This window comes from Schistocerca serialis, chromosome 3 (assembly GCF_023864345.2).
Source record: "Schistocerca serialis cubense isolate TAMUIC-IGC-003099 chromosome 3, iqSchSeri2.2, whole genome shotgun sequence".
NCBI lineage: Eukaryota > Metazoa > Arthropoda > Insecta > Orthoptera > Acrididae > Schistocerca > Schistocerca serialis.
Window position 1 is genome coordinate 28,080,983 of NC_064640.1, and position 9,546 is coordinate 28,090,528.

The 9,546-nt window shown below is 42.6% G+C and overlaps 1 non-coding gene across 1 annotated transcript; it reads right to left on the minus strand.

Moving 5' to 3' along the window:
• Positions 1–6,336: 6,336 nt before the first annotated feature.
• Positions 6,337–6,411, minus strand: Trnas-cga (transfer RNA serine (anticodon CGA)). The gene has a single exon. It is a non-coding gene; the product is annotated as a tRNA-Ser (tRNA).
• Between the last annotated feature and the right edge of the window lie 3,135 nt (positions 6,412–9,546).

A 9,546-nucleotide genomic window follows, 5' to 3' on the forward strand; every position in this document is an offset into this window, starting at 1 on the left:
TTGTTTCTTGAATTTACATATATTGGCGCTAGTTCCTCTTGAGATGTTCAAAGAACGAGCAATAGACAACATAATTTGTGCAGATCCAATAAACACGCACTCCACAACTATCACTCTGTAGAGCCCACGCGGAAATCAACTTCCCCACTTTATGGAAAAATTCAAAGGTAAGCAGATACCAGGAAAACTAGAAAGGGACACTTGCACTATTAGATGAAAGATACGCCTCTGTTGTAACATACCGTGATGAATATAAAGCTGTTTGGTTATATTACGCATTGGTGCGCTTGGTGCGACGTAAATGTGAGTGGCTGGGCATGTAATATTGCTATGCTGATGCGGTTGGTGTTAATCATAGCGACCACGTTGGTCTTACTAGCTTTTACACAGTACCTTGGTATCATTTGGTACGCTTCCAGAACCGCACAAACAAAATATTGACATGCAAGAACACTGACCTAGAGTTTTAGTCCCCCTTTGAACATCAGAAATTATGTAGTTCGTTGTACCCCGAATTCTGTCAGTGGATGGCATCAAATGCTCATGAAATTTCTGTGGATTATGATGTTTGGGAATTGTGTGCTGACACACCATGTTGTGCGAGATGAGTTTATCGGCGTAAGAAACTAACTGTAATTCAATTTTATACTCCTCAAAAGCCACTGTAACACGATTCTATTCTTACGACATGTACAGCTGCCCTGTTAGACATCGTCTTGTACAATTAAAAGAAATCAGCCATGAAGTGACGCCAGTAATCAGAAAAAGTAGTGACATTGTTTATGAATTTAATGGTTCAAATGGCTCTGAACACTATGGGACTCAACTGCTGAGGTCATTAGTCCCCTAGAACTTAGAACTAGTTAAACCTAACTAACCTAAGGACATCACAAACATCCATGCCCGAGGCAGGATTCGAACCTGCGACCGTAGCGGTCTTGCGGTTCCAGACTGCAGCGCCTTTAACCGCACGGCCACTTCGGCCGGCTATGAATTTAATGGTGGCTTTTATGACACCTACTGGCATCTCAAATTTTAATTCTGTCGTCAGTTTCATTTACCCAGCAAGCAAAACCTTTTAACTGTAGCACACTTTTGATCGAAACAGTAGTTTCATTATATCCGTTCAGTTTCGATACAGTCTGATGATAGGATGAGAATATCGAAAGAACTTCTCTCTACCCATGGTAGTCGTTCTGCACCAAGTGAAAAGTTTTTTCAGTTTTGAGGTTCTTGCCCTTCTCTCCCACAGGGTAAAAATGAATGTCTTCTCTTTATTATTTGACCTTATTATATACATTATGTAGCTTCTGCTTCGACTAATCCTAGCCCCGTTCATTCGATGATGGAGGGGGAGTCTTTATGTCCTACCTTACCATGTCGTTTTTATAGAAGGACGAAATTGCAAGATAACTCTCAAAGTAATTTTGCAAATTCCTCAGTGTTGGCTGTATTCAATCTCATAACAACTTTTTCACATCAACGAAGCCCTCTTCCCGGCGTGGAACTCGTTTGCTTCCTACATTTGTACTAGAAAACGTTTAGCGTCTGGGCTATTGCAATGAATGTAACTCAGAAAGATAATGGAAGATACACTTGGTAATGAAGTGTTTCGCCGTGACCCTGTGAATCAAATGCTAGACAGTCTCAAAACAGTGCTATTTATACTATTTACGATGTTAATGGCTATGTTCATGTTCACTCTCCGATACTTAGTATTCCTTACTAATGGCATAAATTCTCTTGGTTTCCTTTAGATCAGAATATTATGATTATTTCAGTTGTTACCTTCATATAATAAGAAATATCGTCTAATGTTTATGTTTCCTTCTACGAGGATTGGAACTTTAATAGTGGCTACTATTAATTTACAACTCGTACAAAATAGATACGTGTTTTAAAGTTCTCCTGTCCTTCAAAGTAGCCACCAGCATTGCGTATAACCTGTTGCCAGCGATGTGGAAGTCGTAGGACACACTTAGCAGTGCCAGTTGTGTTGACAGTTCGAGCGGTGCGGTCTATTGCCCGACGAATTAGTAGCAGCTCTGAAGCGAATGTCGTGAAGTGTTTCCTTCAGTTTAGAAATCGAGTTGAACTCAGGATGGCTTAAGTCAGGGGAGTCCTGTAGGTCGTATAGCAGTTAGCAGCCCCATCAGTCAAACAAATCAGTAACAGCTTGCACTGTACGTGCTTGAGCATTGTCCTGCATAACTATGGTCAAGTCCTGCAGAAGGTGTCATCACTTCTGCCTCTAAGCTGGTTGTAGATTATGTTTCAAAACTGAGCAGCATAGAGATAGAAGTGATGACACTTTCTGCAGGACGTGACCATCATTTTGCAGGACAATGCGCAAGCACGTACATAGCAATCAGTTACTGATTTGTTTGACTGATGGGGCTGCTAAGTGCTATACCACCTACTGCACTCCCCTGAATTAAGCCCTCGTGAGTTCAACTCGATTTCTACACTGAGGGAAACACTTCACGGCATTCGCTTCAGAACTGCTACAAATTCGTCGGAATATAGACCACGCCGCTCGAACTGTCAACGCAACTGGCACTGTTAAGAACATCCTACGACGTCCAACTCGCTGACAACGGGTTATACACAATCTGGTGACTACTTTGAAGGTCAGTAAAATTTTGAAACACGTATCTATCTTGCACGAGCTGTAATTAAATAGGTGCCACTATTAAAGTTCCAACCCTCGTTTGAAAGAAACATATCTTACCACCGACGACGTGCCCGTGATACACAAATTTTTTATTGATCGTTCTGTGTCGAACTGTTGGTATGTCTGTCTGAATTAACTCTATGTCGCCGTGCCTTTCACACAGACATGTGTGTGTTACACTTAGAAGGAAGGAAATTTATCTTCCTTTAAAAAAGCAACCATATTTTTTGTCTGCGCCCATCTCCTGCACCCCAACTGTCTGCTGCCGTCTTCAAGTTACCATTCCTCCACCGTATTGCTTTTCTTTTTCTTTAATAAGCCATTTGTTATCTCCGTGGTCCCTGTTCTATCCCACCCTCTGTAAAAATCCATCATGCGTTTCCCCTTGTCATTTCTCCCCACAGCTACGCACCCTTGCAGCTTCCGTATTCTCTTTCACAGCATAAAAAAGAAAAAAAATTAAATCATCCTTTGAATCACTCCCTTCCGCTTTCATCCTTCAATTTATCTTCACGGCCTCGTTCTTATCTTTACGCTCGTTTCCCTTCAGGAGACTCAGAGTGGCTCTCTCCACATATTCAACACCATTTCTCCTACATCGTAATTATTTTCTTACTCTATATTAACAGTCCTTAGCGTAAAGATTTTAGTGCATTGCCTCTTAAGTATCAATCCAGTAACACTGTAACGATATTTCATGAAAATGAATAGCCTAAGCTCATTCGTTTCAATTTAAACAGCCCCCTTGTTATTTTATTGAATAGAAGGTACTTTTTTTAATGAGACAATGAGATCCGAAAAACCTTCATTCAAAAGATTAAAACATATTCTGAGTTAAAAAATTTGTTACAGATACCTAGCAGATTTCTTGCACACTGACCAGCATTCAATGTCTGATCGTATGTAGGTTGTTTCCGACAATTTTAATACTCTCACCTGACAGTTTCTAATGTTAGACCGAGACAAAATTTCCGTGTGAATCTTTCTCCTATAGTGCATTTACAGAGCTTTCAAAGCATCGCAAAAATATTGAGACCAGATATTCCGGCCGTAAACTCTAGTTCATTCACAAGACTCCATTGGACGAGAAGGCATCATTGCTATGTGTCATTCAAACATTGACGAGTGGTAGTCACTAAAGATCAACACTGATTGGGACTGCATGTACGGTGAAGAATTATTCACGATCATCTGATAGCACGATGCAGGCTTCTGAACTTAGTAATTGACTTTACTGTGGACACGCGGTTTGCATTACGAGAAAGCGCACTGGTAGGGCACTGAACTATTGTCCAGGAGGCCGTCGGTTCATATCACCGTCCAACAATACAGATTTCGTTTTCCGGTCGTCTCACTAACGAACTAATCATACTCTGTGATGGTTCGTTCTAATTGAGGAAACCAGTTTCCATCCCAGTCATTCTCCAGCCCCTACTTACACTCGTTCGTTGTGACATTAACTTACACTACTGGCCATTAAAATTGCTACACCAAGAAGAAATGCAGGTGATAAAAGAGTATTCATTGGACAAATGAATTATACTAGAACTGACATGTGGTTACATTTTCACGCAAGTTGGGAGCATGGATCCTGAGAAACCAGAACCCAGAACAACCACCTCTGGCCGTAATAACGGCCTTGATACGCCTGGGCATTGAGTCAAACAGAGCTTGGATGACGTGTAGAGGTACAGCTCCCCATGCAGCTTCAATACGATACCACAGTCCATCAAGAGTACTGACTGGCGTATTGTGACGAGCCACTTGCTAGACCACCATTGACCAGACATTTTCAGTTGGTGACAGATCTGGAGAATGTGCTGGCCAGGGCAGCAGTCGAACATTTTCTGTATGCAGAAAGGCCCGTACAGTACCTGCAACATGCGGTAGTGCATTATCTTGCTGAAATGTAGGGTTTCGCTGGGATCGAATGAAGGATAGAGCCACGGGTCGTAACACATCTGAAACGTAACGTACACTGTTCAAAGTGCCGTCAATGCGAACAAGAGGTGACCGAGAGGTGTAACCAATGGCACCCCATACCACCACGCTGGGTGATAGGCCAGTATGACGATGACGAATACACGCTTCCAATATGCGTTCACCGCGATGTCACCAAACACGGACGAGACCATCATGATGCTGTAAACAAAACTTGGATTCATCCGAAAAAATGACGTTTTGCCATTCGTGCACCCAGGTTCGTCGTTGAGTACACCGTCGCAGGCGCTCCTGCCTGTCATGCAGCGTCAAGGGTAACCGCAGCCATGGTCCCCGAACTGATAGTCCATGCTGCTGCAAACGTCGTCGAACTGTTCGTGCAGATGGATTTTGTCTTGCAAACGTCCCCATCTGTTGACTTAGGGATCGAAACGTGGCTGCACGATCCGCTACAGCCATGCGGATAAGATGCCTGTCATCTCGACTGCTAGTGATGCGAGGCCTTTGGGATCCAGCACGGCGTTCCGTATTACCCTCCTGAACCCACCGATTCCATATTCTGCTAACAGTGATTGGATCTCGACCAACGCGAGCAGTAATGTCGCGATACCATAAACCGCAATCGCGATAGGCAACAATCCGACCTTCATCAAAGTCGGAAAAGTGATGGTACGCATTTCTCCTCCTTACACGAGGCATCACAACAACGTTTCACCAGGCAACGCCGGTCAACTGCTGTTTGTGTATGAGAAATCGGATGGAAACTTTTCTCATGTCAGCACGTGGTAGGTGTCGCCACCGGCGCCAGCCTTGTGTGAATTCTCTGAAAAGCTAATCAGTTGCATATCACAGCATCTTCTTCCTGTCGGTCAAGTTTCGCGTCTGTAGCACGTCATCTTCGTGGTGTAGCAATTTTAATGGCCAGTAGTGTATAAACTTCACAACTTTTTTTACGTTAATGTGAAGATTGATATCCAATAACTGCCCCCGACACACTATAGTAGGGATGTTCGCCAGTCATTCGACTGTACTTTCGCAAGACAGCAGATAGGGCCTCAGAAAAAAACGGTTTGACATAGTTATTGTCGTACGCTTAAGCCGTTACAGTGTGGGCTGTAAAAACTGTGTAAAATATGGTTTACACTATTCGTGTTAATGATACAAGCAACTCAGAAGAACGTACTTAGAACACGTGCGCACCTGTTAAATAAGATCAAGGTATCACTGAGAGCTTCAGCAGTTCATGCTGAGTAGTAACAATGTATGTACGGCGGGGACTTTCAGCATATCGTATGGTACGGCCACCGTACAACATAGAACATTGTATCATGCAGCTCACATGGCAACCTTCAGACCAAATTTTAATGAGTCATAGGTGTGTTGTTGGGGGACCTGCCCAGAGTACCTGGTTAACGGCTTTTCATGCGACAGCTCATGGTTCTCGAGAAAATTGATGTTGAAATTTTTGTATGTAAAGCTTATACCCTAACTTTAGTCATGTTTCGACCAAGTGAGCGTACCGCAGCGCTTAAAGTGCAGAGCCATCATGCTGGCACGACGGCTTGAAATCTCAGACATGTACTCGTATTTTCTTTCAGTTTCGTCATACAGAATATCTTTTCATATTAGGTTTGTGAATAAGTTCATAGTGTCCAGAATGAGATTTTCACTCTGCAGCGGAGTGTACGCTGATATGAAACTTCCTGGCAGATTAAAACTGTGTGCCCGACCGAGACTCGAACTCGGGACCTTTGCCTTTCGCGGGCAAGCGCTCTACCAACTGAGCTACCGAAGCACGACTCACGCTCGGTACTCGCAGCTTTACTTCTGCCAGTACCTCGTCTCCTACCTTCCAAACTTTGCAGAAGCTCTCGGTCGGGCACACAGTTTTAATCTGCCAGGAAGTTTCAAGTTCATAGTGTCTTTGTCTTGCATGTCGGTACTCCGGTTTCTATGGGTTTAGCTATCGATAGCCATTGCTTGTTTGTAGTTCACTGTTGCTATTTGAGTTTACATATTGTCGTTTTGTGATTTGGAAATAGTGAATGGAGCTGTGGACACAACGAAATGGAGTGCCAAGTGGAGAAATCTGAACATTTCCGACAAATTCTGCTGTTTGAGCTCAACAGAGGTATGATATCAGAGAAAGCAGCCAGAAACAGTTTCCCCGTGTTTCAGGATAGAGCCACTGGGCAGAGCATGGCAAGAAAACGGTTTTCTCGCTTTAGGGTCTATCGTTTTGACATTAATGACTCTACATGTTCAGGAATTGATGAAGATCGTTTAAACGCATTAATCGACAATGATCTACATCATAGTACTCGATACCTAGGATATGTGATGAACTGTGATCGTTCCACCATCGTACGACATTCACACGCAAATAGGAAGGCTCAGAAATCGGGTGCATGGGTACCACATGCTCTAAGCCTAAACCACAAAATCAGCGGTTGGCCATGTGTGTATCTCTGCTTGTTCGTCATCAATTGGCTCGTCAGCAACACCGCCTAATTCTATCTTGTATCGTTACTGGTGCCGAGGTATGGTATCTTTGTGTTAACATAAGGAAATGGAAGGAATGGCTAAGCACAAGAAAAGCGGTAACGCCCTCTATAAAGACCTGCACATATTCACTAAAGATAATTTTATGCACTTGACATAACAGCGACGTTTTGGTGTGTTACGAATTACTTCCCCGAGGTGTAATCATCGGTTCTGACATACACTGAACAACGATCAGGAACACTGAGTGATGTGATGCTACATCACGGCAACGCCCACCCGCGTTCTGCTAGACTGTCAAAAAACACAATACAGGAGTTGGGTTGGGAAGTCATTCCACACCCACCTTATTTACCTGATCTTGCGCCTTCAGATTTTCACCTTTTCCGCTCTGTCTCTGAGAAACTTCAAGGAACTTCCTTTCCGGAAGAAAATTCGCTCCGAATATGGCTCGAGAAGTTCTTCGCCTCAAAAGCACGTGAATTCTACAGTTGCGAAATCGAAAAGTTACCGCAGCGTTGGCAGACAGTTGCAAATGGTCAAAGAGAATATCTTATTGATGACTAAAGTCTCTGTTATGCGTATCTGTTATGTTTATAAACTTAAGGAAAAACACTAAGAACTTATCTACTAACGTTATGGTATATGTCACACAAAGTTATTCAAACACTGTCAGTTTCGATGTAGTAATCTCATTAATAAATCAATCATTTCAGCTTTCTTCAGATACGTATTCCATTTGTTACAGAGGAGATTACAGATTCTCGCTATCGCTTCCTATACTAGAACAGAATTCCAGATGATATTTGTCGTAGAAGCAACAGAAACAAAAATTCGTCGAGCACCACGCACAGTTAATAGGAGCGCCTGTCTTGCAGGCACACGAATTTTTGATAAGGGATACAGGAAAAACACAGTTCGCTTACATTCGCAAAACTAGACTGTTCTTTCTTCGGTCAACTTCAACACGAACCACTCATCTTTGAACGTTAATGTAAATGCATATGCACTAAATTGATCCCTAGTTCTATCAGTCTTTAGCAAGTAGAGAGCATTTTGAACTTTTTTGTGGACATTTTAACCCCCCTGTAAAAATAAACATGGCAGGTATGGCAAACTGGTGATTAACTTTTACGGCGCCGTTGCAAGGTTTGATCGTAATGTGTCTGATGAGTCTGACCCACCCCGAATCAGTAAGGAAAAGAAATTTTTCTTCTCCAAGTACGGATGAGTGACAGATTTTAAAAACTCTTTCGTGCAGCTCTTTCACGAAATTTGTTGATTTCTTCCAGGTCAGAATTACATTTTTTTTTTATTTTGTAATTAACTAGTCAGCTCTTTAGTGAACAAGCCCACTAAATTTCCCGGATGGTTCTTGCATAATAAAACATAATGGAATATCCTTCCTGACGCAGTTACAGTACACTGTGCTGTGAGGGAATGACCAATCTTGTTCAAATCGATTTTCGCTTCTTGTTCTGCATGGGATCAGTTATACGTTGACTGGTAATGGCAACTGTTTCCGTCGGTATTAATTATAAAATGAGGATCAAAATTAGGGAAGAGTACTTTACCCGTTTCTTGAATCTTATCCACAGATGCTAATACTTCGTGCATTGTTGCGAACTCTTAGGAACTGTCCAAAGTATTGGTAACTCAACTACGAACTTGCGACCGAACCGCCGAATCTCTCCATCAGTAAATGGGGTATGTTCTCAACTGACTCGGTTGTTTTAACCCCCTCCACTGACAGAATGACCCGTATCCAACTTCCGTATGGATAAAGCCAATACGGACTTGTAGCTGTCACGCCTTTGCGCTTACTGCTACGTATTTTAACCATAAATAGCTCAGCCCTAATGGTAAGAGTTAGTAGTGAATTCACGTTATTAATCTTTGAAGACAGCACAGCTGCCACAAGCTCAGCTCACTTTTACTCCACTCCTACCCTCGCCATTGCACCACATTAACTAGGTGCTACATGGACCTTGCTAAATTCACTTGCGTATACATTTTTGACCGTTACTCGCCAGTATTTACCTATTGGATTAGTACACTCCTAACCGGACTATTTCTCAAAGAGCTGTGATGATTGAACGGGTTCGATCCACGGCCTACAGTGCCCTACAGTTCACACGGTAACACTGCCTACCTGACCCACTTAACTTGGTAGTGAGCTTATGTATCCAATCACCACTGCTAGCAGCAGTGGATAATCCTATCAGCACGACGAGAGCAGCAGACTTACCGTCGAATCCTCCTGAAAATACTTATAACTACGGTCGCCAGCTCTGAAGGAGCAAAAGAATAAATCAATTTTTTGGCTCGTTTCAAAGTGAAACGGCTTGAGTTGAATTTAAACTTAATTCTGAATATTACTCTTTCTGATCATTCTAGGTGATTCTACAAAGCAAATACTCTCTCAATTT